Source organism: Rhineura floridana, chromosome 19 (assembly GCF_030035675.1).
Source record: "Rhineura floridana isolate rRhiFlo1 chromosome 19, rRhiFlo1.hap2, whole genome shotgun sequence".
Classification (NCBI taxonomy): Eukaryota; Metazoa; Chordata; class Lepidosauria; order Squamata; family Rhineuridae; genus Rhineura; species Rhineura floridana.
Window position 1 is genome coordinate 9,196,634 of NC_084498.1, and position 6,322 is coordinate 9,202,955.

A 6,322-nucleotide genomic window follows, 5' to 3' on the forward strand; every position below is an offset into this window, starting at 1 on the left:
GTCCAAGCAAAATGTGCTGGGAGGTATTTTTCCACTGGATTTGTGTCCAAAATAAATACTCCATCCCTCCTGTGCACTCTCACTCTCACCCTCTCTCTCACACACAGAAGCAAGAAAAGCACTTTTCTCCCCCTTGAGGCTTTGAAGTCAGATCGATAGTAAATGTCAGATAGGCACCAAACTGTGTGAGGCTGTTGAAAACCCAACTCAACAGCTTGCCATTAAACCACCCCTGTGCGCATTCTTCTTTGACACCTCTGGCCTGTTTGGGAAAGAGACTTTACATGTGCAGGGGACAGGAAAGCTGACGAATTCCATGGCAAACACTGAAAACATGGAGACAAGCTTTACAGAGCTAATAAGCTAGATCCTTCATCCATGGGCTTATGAGAACCCAGGATGACTAGCCTTTCCTCTAAAGCGGTGGCTTTCAAACAGCATTCCAGAGACCTCTGTGGTTTCTCAGAAGCTTCTCTGGGGGTTCCTCAATGGGGTTGGCGTCAAGATAATTGTGCATCTGCTCGGGATGGGTGAAAATTTCAATTCAGATCATATTTCAAGGAGAATTTATCAAGTCACACTTTCTGAAACAATATGAGGACCAAAACACAGCCATCCTTCGAAATTCACATTTACTAGAATTTTGGGATGCAGTTCGCCAACTAAACAACATCTACAAAAATGCATATATTAGGGGAAAGGGTGCATAAAAATGAATACATGAGTGAAAATAATGTTCAAAAAGGCATGAAATGATGAGAAATGGCTTGTAAAAATGTGTACAGTAGGGCCCCACTCATACGGCGGATTACGTTCCAGACCCCCGCCGAAAAGCAAAAGCCGCTGAAAAGCGAAACTCATTGAATAGAATGGCGAGTGATGCCCAAAAACCGCTGTAAAAGCGGAAGAAGAGCCTATGAGTGGGGCTTTAGTCTAATTGTGTCTAATTGAGACTGCTCCATTAGTGAAGTGCTGTAAAGTGGGGCCCTACTGTACCTTTGTCAAAACTCCCTACAAAAATGTGTTTATTTGGAGAAATTCTCACTAAAATGGTGGAGGATTTTCATGAGGATTTTTTTTTAAAAAAAATCAAAGATCACTGTAGAAATGTAGAGAACTGCATTTAACTTCAGAAAAATGAGAAACGGAGAGAGCCGAAACAGACAAATCTTGCCATCCGAGCATCTGCCCATGCTCCTCTGCCAATAGCTGGAGCCTCTTGCTCCTGCCATTCCACCGGGCTAGCATTCCCTGTCCACCTGCCCTTGCCAAGTAAACAAGCAGTGACAGGAGAAATGAGAAAAAGCAACAGAGACGGCAAGCAAATGGGCGGTGGTGACAGTCACTAGTGGCAAGGAGGCAGTCCCTCCGGGAGCTACAAAGTGAGTGTGGGTGTGCCCACAATGAAAAGGTGGGAGTGGTCATTTTGGAGGATCTTCAGAGATCACAACCTTTTGGCATCACAGAGTCATATCAGGGGGGCAATCAGTCAATCTCTCTTCTCAGAGAACTCTGGGGATTGTAGTTCTGTGAGGGGAATCAGGGCTTCCTAAGAACTCTTAGCATCCTTAACAAATGACAGTTCCCCCACAGGATTGTTTGGGTGAAGCCATGACTGTTTACAGTGGTATGATATTGCTTTAAATGCGGAGCTTGGAAAAGTTACTTTTTTGAACTACAACTCCCATCAGCCCAATCCAGTGGCCATGCTGGCTGGGGCTGATGGGAGTTGTAGTTCAAAAAAGTAACTTTTCCAAGCTCTGTTTAAATGTAAGCTGCAGATGTGGCCCCAGTTGCAGAATAGATAGCAATGTCTGTGTTAGAGGTCAGGGCTGCCCGTCACACAGTTCTCCCCACAGACAGCTGGCTTGAAGGCAGCTACCTGCCACTTAAATCCCAGGTAATATGGATAGCCTTCGCTTCCCAGGGTGTATTTACACACACATTTTCTTTGTCCCTCTGCTATGCCTAGTCTTTTTTTTTTAAAAAAAAAACCATGCACCCCAAATCTGCAAAACCTGTGATCAATAGGGATGGAAAGTTCAGTCAATTTAGTTCTCTCAGTATCCAAAGTCAGACACGAACGCAGAGGTGTGTTTTTCTTTAGTAGATTTAATAGAAAGTTTCAGTTCAGAGCTCCTCATGAATCAGCTTACAGATTGCACAGGATTCAGCTTCATTACTGGGCAAAACTAGGCATGACTACATTGCTCTAAGAGGTTGTTGTGGCAGCTGGACACACCTCCTCACTGACCTTAAGTAAAGATGGGCAGGCACCCTACTTGTGTGGACCGAGCGTTACTGTGGGGAGTGAGCCTGCAGACGGGTGCTCCTCTTAAAGGTACAATGAGATCCTATTGAGATTGCCGGGGCCATTGCCTACAAGACTGGGGAGAGGGAATCTGGGCCGTCTCAGTGCAGTCCTCCCCAACGGGAGGAGGACTGCATGGTGGCAACGGAAGAGCGGGCAAAGGAAGGGGGTGAAAGGTAGGGGGAGAAACAACTTCTTGGCTGGGATGGGTATCTTCACTGGTAGCTGGATCTCTAGGGGCGGAACTGTCACTGGCTACAGTACGGAAGTTCACAGACTTCTGCACGCTGAAGACATGTCACTGGCATCTCCTTCCCACTCAAAGTCCACCTCCTTCTCTTCATTCTCACTGCCCCATGCCCTTTCTGCGGGGTTCATGATGTTCAGTTTCTCATTTTTCCATTCAAATTCAGTTCTCCACATTTCTGCGGCAATTTGCAACATTTAAAAAAAAGATCCTCATGAAAATTCTCCAGTATTTTTGTGCAAATTTCTCCTAATAAACACATTTTTGTAGGTGGTTCTAACTGATGGACACATTTTTTGCAAGCAATATTTTTGTATGTTATTTTCACATACATTCATTTTTATGCACATTTTCCCCTAATGTGCATTGTTGTAAACATTGGTTGGTTGGCAAACTGCACTGCAAAATTAGAAGTGTGAATTTCAAAGCATGGCTGTGTTTAGGTTCTCATATTGTTTCGGACAGTGCGAATTTGATAGATCAGCTTTAAATGTGAACTGCATCAAATTTCTCACCCATCCCTAGTGATCAGAGAAGTGTATACTCAAGAGGCAATAATGTGCTTATCATGCTACCTTTAACTCTCTGAGAAAACTACACTCAGTCTCTAGCTTGGCCCCCGAAGTGAGAAAATAGGACCGTTTGGAAGATCTGCTCTGGACCAATCCATCAGATGGGCTGGCAGAGCCAGCTCCCTTGGCAAAGTGCCCCCTGTTGGGCCAGCTCCTATGTCGGCGGGCCCCCAACTGCGAGCTTACCTGGCATCCACTGTAGACAGCTAAGAGCCATCATTCTGAACTTCCCACAATGGCTCTAGTGTAGCATTGCTCCAGGGCATTGTGGGAAATTCAGTTACGATGCAAAGGGGCAGGGCAGGCACACACATACCCTGCTTGCTGTCGCTAGGCCTGATATTTATGACAAATTTCAGCTTCCCTATGAAAGATTGAGCTTAGAAGTCTAGTCAGTAGCACAGGCAGGACTGGATCTGGGAAATATCTTCCAAGACTCAGCAAATATTTTTATATTTGTCAGGCTCCAGTTTGAGCATGCAGCTCAAAAAGGCTGGGGTGACGGAGTTGAAAAGAGCCTGTTCTAAAAGGTAAGGAAACCAGGTCCACTGAGGGCGACTGCTCTTAATGGTCTGAAAATAAACCTAATATTTGTCTTGGCCACAGGAGCAGAATGGTTACCTTGATTGAAACGGGTTTTTTAATGCACATTCCAGACAGTGCAGCAGACCACAGCTAGCAGCCGCTCTGAGGAAGCCAACGTGTGGAATTTCTCTCTCCACCGCCACTCTCCACAACTTGTATGCACAGAACTCAATGTGACAAGGTTAAAAACAAAGAAGAAAAATGAATGAATGAATGAATGAATAGCACTGAAACTCATCACAGTTTTGGCGGAACATTGTCTTAGAACCATAGAAACATAGAGTTGGAAGAGGCCTATAAGGCCATCAAATCCAACCCCTGCTCAGTGCAGGAATCCTACTTAAAGCCGACCCAACAGGTGGCTGTCCACTTGCCTCCTGAAGGCCTCCAGAGCTGGAGAGTCCATCACCTCCCTAGGTAATCAGTTCCTCCTAACAGTTAGGAGGTTTTTCCTGATGTTCAGTTGAAATTTGGCTCCCTGTAACATGAGCCCATTATTGCATGTCCTCCACTGGAACGATCCAGAAGAGATCCTGGCCCTCCTCTGCGTGGCAATCTTTCAAGGTCTTGAAGAGTGCTATCATATCTCCCCTGTCTTTTCTTCTCCAGGCTAAACATGCCCAGTTCTTTCAGTCTCTCCTCATAGGGCTTTGTTTCCAGTCCCCTGATGTTCCTTGTTGCCCTCCTCTGAACCAGTTCCAGTTTGTCTGCATCCTTCTTGATATGTGGAGACCAGAACTGGACGCAGTACTGCAGATGAGGCCTAACCAGTGCCGAATAGACCAATACTTCACGTGATTTGGAAACTATACTTCTATTAATGCAGCCTAAAATAGCATTTGCCTTTTTTGCTGCAACATCACGCTGTTGGCTCATATTCAGCTTGTGATCAACAACAATTCCAAGATCCTTCTCGCATGTACTATTGCTGAGCCAAGTATCCCCCATCTTATAGCTGTGCATTTGGTTTCTTTTTCCTATGTGTAGAACTTTGCACTTATCCCTATTAAATTTCATTCTGTTGTTTTCAGCCCAATGCTCCAGCCTATCAAGATCACTTGGAATTTTGTTTCTGTCTTCCAAGGTATTAGTTATCCCTCCCAGTTTTGTATTATCTGTATATTTGATAGGCACTTCCTGCACTTCCTCATCCAAGTAATTAATAAAAATGGTGAAGAGCATTGGGCCCAGGACCTAGCCCCATGGTACCCCACTCATTACCTCCCCCCAGTTTGAGAAGGAACCATTGATAAGCACTCTTGGAGTACGATTCTGTAGCCAACTGTGGATCCACCTGATAGTTGTTCCATCCAGCCCACATTTAGCTAGCTTCCTAATCAGACTATCATGGGGCACTTTGTCAAAAGCTTTGGTGAAGTCGAGATATATTATGTCCACAGCATTCCCACAGTCTACCAGGAAGGTAAATGAGATAAGATTAGTCTGGCAGGATTTGTTCTTGACAAATCCATGTTGGCTTCTCGTAATCACTGCATTGTTTTCAAGGTGCTTACAGACTGATCGCTTTATAATGTGCTCCAGAATTTTCCCAGGGATTGATGTCAGGCTGACTAGTCTGTAGTCTTCATTTCCCTCCTCCCCTTTTGAGGATTTACACTTAGAACTTCACACAAAAATGTTCACCTATCTGTTCTCTCTTCCTTCCCTATCCTTGGGTTGTATTCAGTGCTATTCCTACTCAGAATAGACCCACTGAAATTAACGAACATGACTAACTTAGGGTCTACTCTGAGTGGGCATAGTGGCTACAACCCCTGCTCTCCACTGTCATCAGCTGCCCTCAGTTATACTGTCATGGAACTCCAATCTGATTGGCGATGTAATGTCATCCCATTTAGTGTTCGGTCCCTGATTGGCTGGCATCACCCATATGGCCAATCTGTAAAAGTAGCAAGGGGAGCAGTAACCAAAGGTGGCTGGGCAGGGACTGGTACTGAAGTAACAGCAGCAGCCAGGAAAAACAATTGCATCAATTAGGATTTAGAAAAGGTTAACATTTCTACAAAGAAGTTATCTTTTGGAATGTGTTTCTACCTCCAGAAACCTGTTTTCAGCCCTAAAATTAAACTTGTATAGGTAATGTGTTACATAATTATACATATTTATAACTGCATAATTTATTCTGTTCTGGATGGGCATATGGAAGAGCTAAATGGCAGAACACCCAAGCCTCTCTGTGGGCAATGGAATTTTTAGCCATTCAACTCTCTGGCTTATATGACTTTGCCAGAGACTGCAAAAATGAAAGAAAGCTTAAGATTTCCAGAAAACCTTATTTGTTGATTAATTGGTTAAATCTGCATAAATTTTAATATAAGGAAGAAAAGAGCATACTTTGGGTGGCATCCAACTAGGTCACACTCAGAACAGACATATTCAAATTAATGGACAGAAGTTACTTAAGTTCATTGATTCCAGTGGGTCTCCACCAAGTATGATTAAACAGTGGGTACCCCCCCTTTGTTTTTAGAGAAAGAATGTACTGCAGCAAGAATTGTCTTAGGTGTTCTCCCTTCTCTTACACATATTTGCATGTATACAGGGGAGACTGGTGACTCCAATGTCAGTGGGGTAGTGAATCCGCTC